A 16044-nucleotide genomic window follows, 5' to 3' on the forward strand; every position below is an offset into this window, starting at 1 on the left:
AGCACTTGAAAACCTCCAAATGTCTTTTCTTCCTGTATATTTTTACGACCATTTTTCCTCTTTGAATGTATCACAGGGATGCAATATACACCATTCTCATGGTAGAATATGCACTTTTGGTCAGTTTTATTGACCTAAGTGACCTTGAGGCATTTATTTGTGTCAAAAAGAGCTGAGTGATGATAGATATGTTCCCCTATGAACTTCCTGAACACAGACCCTTGGTTCATCCGATCTGCCTGTTCAAGAAATACTTCTAATCAATTTTTTTCTTATTTGCTCTGAAATATTATATTGAATATAAAATGTTATACATTATATAATAAATAATTTATATCTTTAACAAAGATATTAAAATGCTAAAAGATAAAGATACAAAATGCTGGGGCTAATTTCTATTTGGTGGAACAGGAATAGGTCTATTCCACCTTTTCTTCTGTTTCTAGTTATCATCTTAAATTCCCTGACTTTGGCAAAAACACCAGCTATTCATTTTTCAGGGGAAGGTAACAGGTAAGCAAAATGTTATTTAGCACTTCTCTTTTGAAGAGAATTCAGAATATTGGGGCTAAACATGTATTTCATGAAAGAACAGCACAAGCTGGTAAACACATCAAAAAGAGAATTAAAATAATCTCATTTTCTTACACTAAACTGTGAGTGAAAACTAAGTAAATGTGAGTGAATTTTAAATGTGAGTAAATTTTAAAGATTTTGTAATAAATACCATGGTTCCTTCTACAGTGCTATTTCACATTTTCTCTGAGGGAGATGCCTATCAGTTGAAAACTGGATTTGGTTATACAGCAGGGCCACTGGTGGTACGCATTGGGTGGGGTGAAAATCTCACCCCTGTGAATAATGACTGAATTTGCACAGATGTACTTCACGAGACCTTGCGGGAGCAAAGTTATTTGTAAACTCCCAATCTGTGCAAGTGAAGAGAACCAGTGGCAGCAGAGATGTGCAGATTAGTTTCTAATCACAAATGAAAGGAAGCTGGCTTCTGGATGGGTGTTTGTCAAAGAGCAGGGCTTTCTGAAGGACATTTTAAAGGCTGTGGTGTAATTTAATCATTCATAAAAGACAACAGCAATTTTAAATAATACAACCAGTTTAAAGTATTTATGTTTCAAGCCCTGGCTTCACACATCTCATCAGCAGACCTCTCCATGCAGCAAGAAAGGTACAATGAAGTGCTGTCAGTTTTCTGACACTCAGTAGTGAACAGGTATTCATTTGATGGTGTATGGAAATACAGTCACAACATGCAGTCAACCCTTTAGGCTTGAGCTGCCATCTTTATTCCAATCAGAGAGCAGCCATGGTTCCTAGAATAAAGAAATAATGACTCAGGCCTTGTGCATTTCTACTGACATTTAGGAATATCATCTCTCACTTCATAGCAGGTATAAACACAAATCTATCCCGTAAATGAAAAGTTAGTATTAGCCCATGTGTATACAATCTTCAGAACTCTGACATGGGTTAATGTCACTGCTGAAGTAACATTAAAATGAAAATGAATTCACTTTATGCTTTTTTTCTCTATGCTTTTGTTACAATACTTTTATTTTTTCTTTTTTTCAAGAAATATACGCAGAATAGGAAAAGTAAGTTAATTACATACATACACACATGAACAACATACAGAGTGTGAGTTCTGTGAAACAAGATAATGAGAGGGGCAAGGAGATTTAACTGCTCCTGTTGCTGAAAGAGTCAGTCCTTTTCCTCTAATCTTCTCATCCTAAGAATAACTCAGAGATCCCTCTTCTTGTGCTGGTTCTGGCACTTGTCAAACCCTCCAGTGAGGTGGTTAAGCTCAAAAAGTGACAAAAAAAAGGTAGAATGCTGCCTGAAAACTGCGAAGAGAAGGGCCATGCTATTCAGCATTAGTGCAGTTGTCCCGTGACACCTCACCACCCCACTGCCACACTGAGTCAGGGACTGCAAGGTGGAGCAACACTGCATAGATGTAACATGCGTGACCTTCGAAGTCTAGGGGAATACCTCAGGGCTTGATGCAGGACAGATGCCCAGCATTAAGACCACCTTTAGAATATTAAAGACTATTTTTAAAAGCTTTTTCCCATGTTTTTGCTTTAATTGACTAAACTGAGAACTTGAAGAGGAGTAAATATCCATACAGCTTTCTTGGCATATTTTTGTAATATGATATTTAAGCAAAATAATAAAAACACCCACAGAAACATTTAGAAAGTATCTAAAAAGAAGCATAACATCAAGCACAGCAACTGTTCTGAAGTGTGACAATGCACCACATCAGCTAAATGTTAATCTTTGTTACTGGAAACAATATTTTGCAGATACAGTGGGTTCAGCTGGTGTGTCTGTGATGCCTAGGACAACACTAGCAAGACTCTGCACACCAATTTGATGTCCACTGCAGATCACACTGAATTACTTTGTCCACTACAATGACTATGTATAAAGGGATTTAGAAGTTCAGAGTGACCACAGAAATGGAGCAGACCTGTGCTTAACTAACCAACCTTTCCAGAATCTATGGGTGAATCCATGTAAGAACCTTTACTCTGGTAGTGCATCCTTTTCTCCTCTGACTAGCTCAGCATAGACACCTATAACTGGTCAGATCCCTGCTGACAGTGATTGACACATTAAAAAAATCCACATCTATTTTCTGGTTCATATGCAGATGTGGCATTTCTCATTGTAAAACTGCAGTGCTATGCAAACATACCACTTCATCTATCACAATCTCCTCAATCTTTGGTTTCCCAGACACTTCTCTGCAAGTGTGGTCAAACTGCTTCATGCCATATACTGGCTGACTCAAAAGGAATTAAAAAACAGGTGGATGAATCCCATTTTACCTTCCTCACTGAAGCACCTCAGTAGCTCTTAACTGTGGTCTGAATACCCTATACTATTAATAATAGAGTAGACCCCTAAAAAGCTTTTCATCCTATTTCACTGCTTCCTCTGATGTCCCTTGTTCTTCTAATATAGCCAACAGTAACATTTTAAATGTATTCTCATTTTACACTACCTCTATTTGCCCTAGAATAACCTGCCTGATAGAGATGAGACGAAGTGAAAAGAAACTCTACTCCCCCTGTGACTTGTGCCACTTCCTGTTTTTTAGCAGTTGAGGATGAGAACTTTTCTGGTGATTCAGGGCAATTAAGGTCTTCACACACTCCCAAAAGTCCTTCCACTACTGAGAATCTATTCTGAAAAGTGATGTAGATTCACGCAGTGCATCTTTGTCTCAAAGCTACTCCCAAACATCTCCAAAGTATTTCCATAAAGGAAGTGTTAAATAAACACACTTTTTCCTCAGGAATTCCAGACCTAATGAGCACAAACAAGGCTGAGACTGAGGCTTGTGAGCAGCAAGTCTGCAACACTAAGCATGCTCCTATTTATATTCTTAGGTATAATCACAACCTGGAATTTATTTTTACTTTGAATTATTGCAGGCAAGTTATACTCACTCAGGGCTTCTCATAAAAACCTCTGTTTTCAGCTTAGGACTGAATTTTGTTTCAGTGGTAACAGACTGCAGTTGGGCACCTCAGACAATTTTCCAGCCCTTCTGACAAGTGTAAGTGCACACACATTCACACACAGTGTTCTAACACCTACATTTCAAGCTAAACAGGAGGAGGCGGGTGACTTGGCATCAGAAATTAGGGAGTTGTGATGGGAGAACCCTGGAAAAAATGAAGAATCAAACAGACATTTTCAGAAGCTAGGACTTAGCCAAATTATTGGCATATGGGATAGAAGGGACACAGCTTTAACATTCAGGGAGTCCCTAAGTGGCACAAGGCAGCTGTCTTTCTTTTGAGTATGTTCACAGTCACCATTGCTACAGAGGTGACACACTATCAGTCAACAAGTAAAAACATGCCACTGCAGTTATGGCTGGCTTCTAGTCTCCATTACACAGCTTATTCTGTAAGCTGTTCACATAATTAGAGGAGGATTTTCCAATATATACAAAATTCCATATGGTGTTTTATGAATAGTACCATGGGAACTCCTTTAGAAAATCATGACAATGTTTTGGTTTTATTTTATTTAATTGTTAAAGTTCACTGTGAGACCATGAACAATTCTTTTCTGGAAAGAGATACATAAATTCTCTGTTTCCAGTCCGATTCCCACAGTTTTCTCTTGCCTTCCAAATCCCTGAAGAGATCTGACTGACACCAGCCAGTAAGGGCAGAGATTAATAACTGGAGGGCCAGCCAACGGATGATGGATGATGCCTTCATCAGGTTTTGCTATTGTATCCAAAGAGAACACTGAAAACACAATTTCCATGCCACCTTTCAAGCACCAATGGCAGCGGGAGTGAAATGTCTGAAAGCAAACAACTCATACCAGGGACACACTGGCAAAACTTGAGGTGGTGAGGCTTCTTGTAGGGAATGCAGAGGCTTGCCTATGGAATTAAATGTTCTGCCAGCTTCACAATCTAATTAGCAACTAAAAAAATAAGTCATTTTATGCAATCACAGAATCACTGGATGGTTTTTATTGGAAAGGACCTTAAAAACCACCCAGTTCCAATCTCCCTGTCATGAGCAGAGACACCTTCCACTCAACCAAGTTGCTCCAACCTGGCCTTGAACACCTCCAGGGATGCATCAGCCAGAGTTTCTCTGGGCAGCCTGTACCAGTGCCTCATCACACTGAGGAATTTCTTCCTAATATATAATATAAACCTTTAAACACACTTGTCATTTTAAAGCCATTCCTCCTTGTCCTATCACTCCATGCCCTTGTAAAAAGTCCCTCTCCAGCTATCTTGTAGCCCCTTTAGGAACTGGAAGAGCTCTAAGGTCTCCTTGGCACCTTCTCTTCTCCAGGCTGAGCAATTCCAACTCCCTCAGCCTGTCTCTATAGGAGAGGTGTTCAAGCCCTCTGAGCATCTTTCCAATTCTCCATTATACTCATATATACTCTCCATCATACTCTCCTCATACTTCTCTGAGAGAAAGTCTAAATGACATGAGACACTTCATGTTCAGATCCATACTGTCTCATTCTGGAGAATGATATGGAAATTCCCTGTCTGACAGAGCAGGTACTCCCTACCCTAGGACAGCCTACCTCAGACAGGAAAAGGAGGATGTACAAAACTCTTTCTGGATTCATAAAAATAAGAAATGGAAAACATCCAGTAAGCGCAACAACCTGGACTTCTCCAAGAGCAAAGCTCTTCTTCTGAAAGTGCTCTTTAAGGTCCTTTCCGCTCATGAGCTTTAATTATCAAAGAAAAGAAAGAAGCAACAACAACAACAACAAAAAAACAAAACAAACAAACACCCCTAAGTATCCTCACCAGCTATAATTCAACACATTGCATAAAATAACAATGGTCATCTATTTTTGACATTTATTTCAGGGGATGTTCTTCAGTACAAGTAAACTCACAGCTGGCAGATACTGAGGGAAACTTGGCTGGAATCTTTATCCCATTGCTAGTTTTCCTACTGTAATCACCCTGTACTCTGAGTGAAGCCATAAGCTGGAATGATCCAGCCCATACGCACACTAAGACTTCACACTACACTATCTTTTATTTAAGGGTATTATCGAGTTCAATATGAAATTGCTAATTGTTACCATTCCCTTTTCTTTTTTTTAGGTTGTTAATCTGAGGCATGGACAAATACAACACAGCATTTGCTTCACATTATAAATTGACTCATGTGACAGCGACAAAGCTCCGAGGCTAATGGTCTGCTCAGGGGACCACTTTGCTGCTGACAAAAAGCCCCAGGAAAGCCAATTCTGCTGCGGTGAACTATAAAGATCTGTTGGCCTGGCTCACAACTACTGACATGAATTACCTTTATCCACATGCAACACAATAAACATATTAAGAAGGTAGACAAATTGCAAAACTCTTGATGGACTTCTTTTTTATATACTCACTATGTTTGCTGGTCAGCAGTACAGCTACTTTAACAGTATTTCTGCCTTATTTATTTACTATGCAACATTCAACTTAATAGCTTGTTTCCCTATCTTTGGGCCAGAGGCCAAGGCAGATGTTTGCCTGACACCAAATCCTATTAGAGGGTGCAGTAACACAATTGTGTGTTTAAGATAAATATTTTATAGACTGCACTTGCCACCAAGCATCATCATTCCCTAGGCATTTAGAGGAAACTATATATTGGCAAAGAAAAAACAGTTATCTAGCTGGCAACTGAAGGCAGTAGCTTTTTTGGGAGTTAATAAGCACCAGGACTGCTTTCTAAGAACTGATTAAATGCCATTCAGTGTGGTGTGGCTATATGAATTCAAATGCAACTGTTTCATTGGATAACCTCAAAAAGTTGCTCTGGAGACATGGCAGTGTTTGGTGCCAGATACATGTAGGAACAGCACTGCAGAAAAACAATTAGATCTTAAACAATCAATGCTAATCTCAGTTCTGGAATGAAGGTTCAAGGAATATAAAAGAATTGTACCAATGAGAATATTCCATACTAGAACTGAGATGCAAAGAAAAGAGCAGGGTCTTTTTCAGTATCCTGTCTGGTCCCTACAACTAGTAGTCTACTCCACCATAAGAAATGGCCTCAAAATATTTTCTTCAGTGCTGGTGAGAAGATATGTGTGTAGCTGCTCAGCCTAAAATAAACTGTCACAGCTACTCGTCTACCAGCCCAAGAAGATATTGCATACACACTAACTGGTATGACAAAAGGTTTTACCCTTTCCTAATAAATGTTGACTATCTCTATACAATGAGACATTAATTCAAAAATAGCAAGTAACCTAAAAAAGGAGCTAAACCAAATAATTAGAATAGTTTACTGCATCAAACAAATACATATATTTATTGTCACACAGGAATATTGCTCCTATCATTGCTCCTAATGGTCCACTGATCTATTTTCTGCCTAGTTTTGTTCCCCTGGCTAACAAAAATATTTTGCTGGGAGGGAGGGAGGGAGGGCACAGAGAGCAAGGCAACAAGCAGGTAGATTCTATGGTTCATATTTGATCTTGAAATCCTTAGCCAGCCACATCAGTGCAAAAGGGCCTCAAGGAGTGCCCAGAATTCCTCTCACTGTACCCTGAATTACATTACTTGGGAGACTAAAGGGATACCACATTATTTCACCTTACTCTTTGCTGCTGCACTAGAGCAACCTTAAAAACCCACATATTATTTTTCCTAGATCTGCTTGTCCAGGATAAAACTGACACCTACAAGCTCATTGCAATAACATCTCTCTTTCACCAAAATGCTCCTTGTCACTGCCCTGACTACGCTAGCAATAATTTTAATAGGAAGTCAAGCAGTATAACATGAAAGGCAAAGAGGATTCTGAAGCTCTGTGAACACATTTAATTTACTTCCCAGTTGCAGAGCTTGCAGTCTTGTTTATTTTTCAAAGAAATGATGCTACTCGATTGAATTTCACTGCAGGAGAGGTTGGATTCTAAGCCTAGAGAACTGTCACTTGCCCTTGTAATTGTGATAACAATGCCAAGGCAGACGTGGAGGTGAGAGGGGATAGAACAGGTTTCAGATGTCTTCAAGCATCAGATTTGACACTATGAGCCAAAAGACAAAAGGAAAAAAAGAACTAAGGGGAAAGAAAATGCCCTGGAAACAAAGGAACTGTGGAAATGCTGGGTCTGGTGTTCTCTTGCTCCTCCTCTTCCTTCCTTCCAGATGAAGCTTTAAAGGACTGATTCCTTCTTATAGTACATCATCACCTGCTGAGATTTCATTTTTTCTGCTTCATTTGTGTTTTATACAGCTTTTATACTTCTAGCTCAAGTAACCCACACCTGGCAGCCTGGGATGTGAAAGTCTTGACAGCCTCATGGAAACTCAGTCATTATTTTTGAGTGGCCTTTCACATTTTCCTCTTCTGTAGGGCACCTAGTGGGATGCTGATAGTGCTAATGCCAGTTGATGTTGTGCCAGATTTTGATTATTTTCTTTCTTTTTACTAAGGCTGGGAGGTCTGTTTTAATTAAAGACCCATGCATATAACCCTGTTTTGTTCTCACATCCCAGCGGAACTCTAATCTTCACATGTAGGTATAAGGATGCTAAATTAGGAAAAGGGCAACAAGCAGGCAGTCCTTTAAAGAACTCTTTAAATCACTCCTGCATCTGGAAAGTGAGAGAGAAGGACAGTAACCACAATATTGATTTGCATGATAGTCTCCCTCCTCATTTTCTGTAAGAACATTTTAAAAAAGCAATTTGCAAGTGCAGATACACCCCATCTCCATGAAGGTACCAACAACAGACATCTGCCCCTGACAGGAGTGACTCTACAGGCAGGGCCATTTTACAAGGTGATCGTGAAGCACAGAAGTTTTGGTGCTCAGGGGCAGTTGGGTTGCTTATTGAAATCAAGAGCTGCTGATTTTGCCAAATTTCACAGTACATCATGTGAGCACATTTTCCCTTGAACTGAGCTTTCTGTACTTTGGCTTTTAGGGCTGGTTTGAGATGTCTATCCAGGTAGTCAAATGGCTCTCACCACAATCATATCAGTCTTTCTCACACTATTTCGAGCACATTCCACTCCAGGCCCAGCTGGAAATACTAAAAAGTCAGCTTTTTTCTGTCCTATTTTCAACTTCTGTTCTACAGAAAGAGGAACCAAGTGGGAATAGCTTGGGGAGTAAATAAAGAAGAGAACAAGCCTGATCGTTTCAGAAACCCTTGCCACATTTGGTCTGAATTTGGGTTGCCCTTTGAGAGAGAGCTTTATCTTTATCTCCTTGATTCATTACTTTCGCTTACTGCTTCCTTATAAAGAAGAAATCTTTCCACTGCAGAGTGCCTTATAATCTGAAGCTCTCTGATGGTTGAAAGCATAAAGCGTAATGGGATTTCAAAAGCACTTGGGCACTGGTTGATACATATCACCATTTAACTTGATGGTAAAATCTCCCTTGACTTCCCCAATTTTTAGGAAATCCTGTTAATGTATTTCTGCTGTCCACAGGGCCAAACAGGAACACTGCTTTATTTCCTTACAACGTGAGCAATGCTAAAAGTACAAAAAGGTTGTGGAATACATTTCTTAAGGAATCATACATTGACCATCTGAAAACACCTTCTGTTCCTAAGCACTTGAAATGTGATCACAGGTTGGAAGTTAGCTGGGAAAAAAAATAAATCAATGAATGATTTTAAACAAAGAGTAGCTGTTGGACTGAAGCCTTCTTTTTCCTTCTACAATGCAGCTTCCAAGAAAAATAAGACTTTAATCCATACTTGCAACATAACTATGACATGGCTGTGGAGATCTAGAAAGACACACTGCGAACAGTTATTTTCTTCCTAGATTCCTTTTTTTGCAGTTGGAATATGTTTAAACCTGAATTTCACCCCAGTAGATGAAACTCTCATATCCCCTATTTGCCCAGGGGATTGCAAAGAATTTTTTTTTGTTCTTTCCCACTCTCATAAATTGTTACAAACTAATACAGGAAACAACAATTATTCAGCCTTCAGGGTTCAACTTCTGGAGCTGCACTACCAAGAGGGAAGTTACTTCACATTCAGTGCATTACATTTTCTGCTGTCATAGCTCAGGGGAAGGCTGAATCTGGCCCTGAGTTTAATTTTAAATGATATTTTAAGTTGCTGTATTACAGGAGGAAAAAAGCAAACCATTCTTGCATACACACACAGAGAACTACAAATGTAATCTCTTTTGGTCAAACAAATGCTATGAAACCTTGGAAATGTTATAATTTTGAGTACATAAAAAATAAATTTCATTTTACACCAAGTCTTTAGTGAATATATCCAGCCTGATAACTAAGGATTTACTGGCTGGAATGACTGATATTATTCAGTTAGGTAAGTGCCTGGTGCGAGGGACATGCTCTCAAGCAGGATACCTGGTCTGCAGCCACTGCTGCACAAGAGCCTGACTCCCCTCCAGGTTCTATGTCAGCCTTGCCCCCTGTATAGATGTCCTCAGTTCTCTGGGGAATCTCAGGTGCCACCAAAGTCCCGTGCTCAGGCAGCTGCACAAAACTCTTGGTGGTCTCCTGTCAGGGCCAGACAAAAAGCAGTACTTATGGCTCCGTTCCTGCACCTTGCAGACTCACTGCACAAACGTGGTCAAGTCCTGCTCCTTCTCAGAGCCTCCAGCAAGCTGTCTAGAAATCAGTTTTATGAAACTTATTCTGAGACTGTTGCAGCACTCAGCAAAAGAAAGCAGTCACACATCTGATACACAGACCAGCTGTTATCATTTAAAAAGATCAACGTATGCCAGGAGTGACTGCACAGATCACATCCTTTTCATCTGCTTGGCTCCTGTGCAAAATGAAGATTGTTCCAGTGACTCCTGAGGTGCTGATGTTGTCTTCTGTTCTTTTGTGGTCCTGCATGCAAGTATGTACACTTGAATACAGCCTTTGGAAAAGTGAAGCTTTAAAATGTCTGTTGTTCTAGTACAAAAAGAGTTCTTTTGTTTGCCGAAGTGGACGAGCAACTCCCACAACCTTATTTCTGTGCTTTAGCAGGGGAGCATTCGTGGAAAGAAAACCATGCACAAAGCTGCTCTAGCAGCTCAGTAATACGACACAGGAATAAAACAAGCTGTGCTTACATTAGCCCACAGTCTGGGCTGTGTGGAAGGAGCTATATACAAAAGTGTAAAAACGAAAACCATATGCACCGTTTTACACATTTCTCCAGAACCCCTCAGACAGCACTTACATGCCATGTTATTAAGGCAGAATTCTGCTGTTCTGAAAAAAGGATAAGAGAAAAACATAGGGACAGAAATGACAAAAAGAAATAAAGAACAGCAAGAAAAATAAAAGAAAAAAAAAAGAGAGGAGAGGAGAGGAGAGGAGAGGAGAGGAGAGGAGAGGAGAGGAGAGGAGAGGAGAGGAGAGGAGAGGAGAGGAGAGGAGAGGAGAGGAGAGGAGAGGAGAGGAGAGGAGAGGAGAGGAGGAATGGAAAGAGAGAAAGAGAAGAAAGAGAAGAAAGGAAAGAGATAAAAAAGTCTTTAACTTCGGCAATAAATAAACCTTCTCTTGACCCAAAAACTAAAGTAATTCCCCCAATCAATAAACCTTTTGTAAAAGCTCTGTCAGATCAAGAGAACTTGCCTGACTGAACACAGCACATGGACACACAAGTTCAATGCTACCAGTCCATGTAAGTACAGATGTAGGCAAAACTTTTCAAAAAGACAAATCTACCTTCATTTTTCTACTACTTTAAAAGCCTGATTAAAACCAGACAAAATCTGGAACATTAAAGACATTCAGACATCTAACTTCTACTGAGACAAATACTTACTGTCATCCAAGCAGTCTTTAGAAGCATGACCTAATTCCTTTTATACAACAGTAAAAATGAAAGTACCTGTTCATTTTTCTATTTTCCCCACCCAAGTTATCACTCATAATTGTAAGGCCTATTGAAAGAGGGGTGTACATATAGAAATAAAAAAAACCAACCAACCAACCAACCAACCAACCAAAAAAAACTAAGAAAAGGTTCAAATCTAACATTAAATAAATTATTGCATCTCTGCTTTAAGGCTAAGATAGCTTTACACATTTTAATTTTCTTCTGCTCGCTTTTATTCACTGATCATCAGTGAAGAGATACACTCTACAACAAAAGAGCAGCCGTGGAAGTTTTCACAGCCAAGCATCTGACCTTTACAGGCTTCTTATTATTTAATTATCTTTGAGATGTATCCTAATTTCCTCTTTACTAGAGATGCCTTATGTTTCCAATAGAAAAATCCTGAAATAATTTTGTCTGCCACTATGGCTTGGGAAGCCGAGTTATTATGGAAGAATTGTTTCAGAAACTTGCAGAGAGGAAAAAAAGTTACTACAAGTAACATCTAGATTTGAAAAAATTGGTCTGCCTTCCTGTTCCTTGGAAGCACAGTAGATCTAAGCAGAAGCTGGCAGAAAGCTGCAGGTAACATTTAGGGAGCAGTGTACCATAGGATCACGTACAAACAATACTGACAAGCTGAAAGGGATTTAAGAACCAGGAGGAATGTTTGATCTGTTAGGAGTTGTCTGAAAAGGCAGACACAAACTTCAACACTGGAACATGCTCACCCTCTTGGCTCAGTTCGCTGGGAAACCAGGCTGTTCATCAGTTTTGAAGAAAAACGTGAAAAGATTAAGAGAGCACTGATAAAGCTGCTGTTGACTTCCAGCTGCTAAAGCTTTAAGGGCTGTGTCACTACCTATCCAAAATCATCATCACTGTTTTACTGTGAATAGCAAACAAACTCTGGATATGAAGAGTGCAAACTAATGTGAAAAGTTCCACCACTGCACAGCCCTCTTTCCATTTCCATGCTCATGTTTGCTTTTTATTAAGCCCTATAAAGAGAACAGACTAGATTTACACATGGGCTGGATGAAAGTGAAATCTCACCAAGCACACAATGACACCTGCTTGGAGTGGGGAATTCTTGCAGCTCACAAAGCTCAGGCAGAGGGAATTCACATTTTTTGTCTTGCCTTGTGATACCCAACCTATCAGACTGGAGTGGATTTGGCTAGGATGGAGAGGGTAATCTCCTGTCTTCTTGCCAACCTTCTGTATATACTAGTTCAATTCTCACAGAGGATCTCATGGTCTGTATCCAGCTGGATATTTAGAGGAAGACATTTTGCAGTGCTGCACCATAACCTGAACCTGCTCTGAGGATAAGCATTTTCAGTCAAACAGACCTGTCAACAGACTGTCATTCATGACATCAAATATACAAGGAAAGAAAAACCTTGCACAGCCTGGCAGGGACTCATAAATGCATTTTTTTTTTTTTTGCTTTCTATATGAATTGAGTGACTGTATCTTTTCTAAATACTACCTGAGGCCTATAAGCTTGGCCACACTCAGAGAAGCTAGGTAAGAGAGGAAAGCAGGAAGCAAAGCATCAAAAAAAGGGTTGGCAGCACCAAGAGTCATCAAAAAAAGCACTGCCCATCTGAAAGAGCATCAGAAGTCTGCTTGTAGGGGGGCACACAGAGCCAAAGTCGAAAAAACTATTTGCAGAGCCTGTGAAGCTCTGCTGTTATTTTGTAGCAGAGAGATCAATGACATCAAAAATTAGGTGATCTTCCTTCCTGGCACAGTTCTCATATGTTGCTGTATTTATTTTTCTGTGCAGAGCAAAAAATAATTGTGAGTGTCAGCAGGAACGGGTTACTAGCTAATTATCTGCAGAGGGTTACCGCAGGGTGAAGTGCTCCATGTCCCTCTCTGAAACAGAAGGGCTAAGATGACCATACTCATGCAAGAAGGGAGAACTTAGCTCTTCCATGGAGCAGCTGGAATCTCATTAGCAGTTAAGGAGTTCTGATGCAGCAAAGTACTTGCTGAACTTTCAGCCTCCTTAGCCTAAGGAGAAGTTCAGAAAAGGGTAGCTGGGACATAAAAACCACTTTTCCTCCTTCAGAGTCCTGAAGATCTAAATGCACATGGGGGACTTTTAACTTGAGTAACTGAGGCATTAAGGAGCTAAAAGGAAAGTGCAAGCTAGAACAGATCACAGCCCATGTTACTCTGCACAGTATCCTGACTCCTCAATAGTTACATGAAACCAATTTAGATTTTTCCAGACATTAGCAAAGCAAGTGTAAAAACACGAATGGCTTTGACGCTCTAAGTGGATCACACTTCTGCATCCTCTCTGAAGTGGAAATTGCTAGAGTTTAAGTTAGCTTACACATAAGCAGCAAAAGCAAGGGAAGCAAATCTGAGGTACTCAGATGCTTCCTTTTACCTTTGCTAAGAACAAGCTAAACACAAAGGCATTTCCACACAATGCTGGGGAAGCCGCTCTTGTTACCTCTCGCACAAGAAGGGTTCCCAGTCCCATACTTGTCTCTGCCACACAATTTCTCCTCTGGTACCATCTCTGAGTGCAAAGTGCTGTCCTAGACACTGCATGGGGTAGGTTACATTCTGGACTATTGCAGGAAGGGCACGTGCCTTTTGGTGTGTATTGCCAAGTGCTGGATGTGCTGGCAGCCCCTTATAAATCACACCAGAGCTTGTCTTGCACTTCAGTGGAGGAAACTACTTGCAGCAGGGTTTTTTACAGATGGTAGAGGGGGCAGAAAGAATAGTCCTTTTCTTAACTTAAGCATTGTCTCATGCAGAAGATAGGAATGAGATAAAACCTTGCACCCTATCCTGGGTGTTCTACATGTGTTTCCTGTCGCTTGCTGGGTGACAAGCTGGTAAACAGCAATGCTCTCCTCTCACAGACAACTGCTTTTGTTTTTCCTTTTGATTTCTCAATGGCCCTGCACAGTCAAGACTTCCTGAACTCAGCAGTAAGAGCTGCTGGAAGACATTTTAACTCCACAGATGCTCTTTTCAGGTTCTCAGATGTTCCTTGCTTTTACTGAGCAGACTTTTGGCCAAAATCTCTGTCTCAGACGTGCCGATTCCAGCTGATTCCTCAGTCTACTATTTTGCTTCACTAGACAAGATTGCTCTAAATAAATTACCACTATCAGGCAGAGGGTGGCAGATTGTGAATCCACAAGCTGCTTCTCAAAGAAGTTTCTATTAGGAATTTCAGAAAATGCTGAATTTACATTCAGAAAATGTAAATGTAATTTACAAAAAAGTTAATTTATTATTGAGAGACCTTGACTGTCCATTCCCTTATAATGTAACAAATTGTAATTCGGAAGAACGGGATATAAAAATGCTATTAAAAAAGCTGAAAACTTTTCCAGAATAATCTTTTTCCCTCCACCTGGATTTCCTGTATTACTCAGAAGTATAAGCTCTGACAGGCATTACAAGGCTGTGTTCTCCCCAGGTTTACATTCAGTGCATGTAACAGGCACACATTTTGACACCACCTAACCCTTCAATGATGATTCCACACCTGTTTAGAAAACAGGCCAAGTTGCCATCTACTGCCCTCAAAACCTGTGCTAATGTTCTGGAGTGGATTTAGTTATAGCTTTATCACATTCCAAAGCTGTATAATGGACAGCCTCATAATTTATGAAATTACTGTGTGTTATTAAACTGGGAATAAAGATGCTTTTTTCCATTATTCTCCAGTTTCCACTAGAATAATGGAAGCCAAATCATTCCAGGCAAGCACCACACAGTAATTGCAGTTGATACTGTCATACAGAGCCTGTGATGATTTGCTGGCTCTGAACAGCTTGTGCTGTTGAAACATAGCAGATAAGACTTGGAAAATCAGCACTCTTTCCATCCAGCATGTTTACTGCTGAACTAAAAGCTATTGCCATTTATTTTGGTGAGTCCTCATTCTCAGGGGATGTTTGCCTGAAGCAGTGGCTGCACAGTTTGGCTTTATGAACTTATCATTATGATCACCGTTATCAATTTTGTGCTTTCTACTACTGTCTGTGATTATTAATTAATGCTTCATTCATTTTCTCAGCAGTTCTATCACCCTCACAGCATCTCTGGGGAAATGTCACTCTCTTCAGTTTTACACTGTGAGCAGCTGAAGCATGAGCCTAGGCTGGGGCAGAATTAACACATCAATCAGAATTCAGGAGTTCCAAGCTGCTGGTCCTCTTCTCTGATCATTGGATCCTACTTCTTCCTGCATCACAGCTATACTTTTGAAACTTGCTCTTATTAGTTTCTTTTTAGAAACTCACCCTATGTTAGTGGAATAATAAAGGAAGATTTTTTTTAGGTGGTCTTGCCACAGGAATCAAATGAAATGGCAGCTTACCTCTGACAATCAACAAAACTTATCTGAAGGTTCCTCACCCTGCACAGACAGATCTAAGGCTCCCATCATGTGTGACTTATTTGTTTGGTGTTGCAACTTTACACACTGGTTCATAATCACTGTCAGGTTTATTTATTCTCTTTTCTTGGGTTGTGAAAAAAAGTCCTAAAACGCTACAGTACCACACTATTTATGTGGTACTGTAAATTTATATTTACAATCTAGCAACCACGTCTTGCCAGACTTCATGAATACAATAGAAAGGTTCTGGAGTATTAGAGTTACACAAAACACCTATTTATTT

The 16044-nt window shown here is 39.9% G+C and overlaps 1 protein-coding gene across 1 annotated transcript in view; it reads right to left on the reverse strand.

Annotated features, from left to right (window-relative positions):
* TENM4 (teneurin transmembrane protein 4) overlaps window positions 1-16044 on the reverse strand; it is a 341874-nt gene that overhangs the window by 146436 nt on the left and 179394 nt on the right. The window lies entirely within an intron of this gene.

The sequence above is a fragment of the Cinclus cinclus genome, chromosome 2, assembly GCF_963662255.1.
Source record: "Cinclus cinclus chromosome 2, bCinCin1.1, whole genome shotgun sequence".
In the NCBI taxonomy this organism is placed as follows: Eukaryota; Metazoa; Chordata; class Aves; order Passeriformes; family Cinclidae; genus Cinclus; species Cinclus cinclus.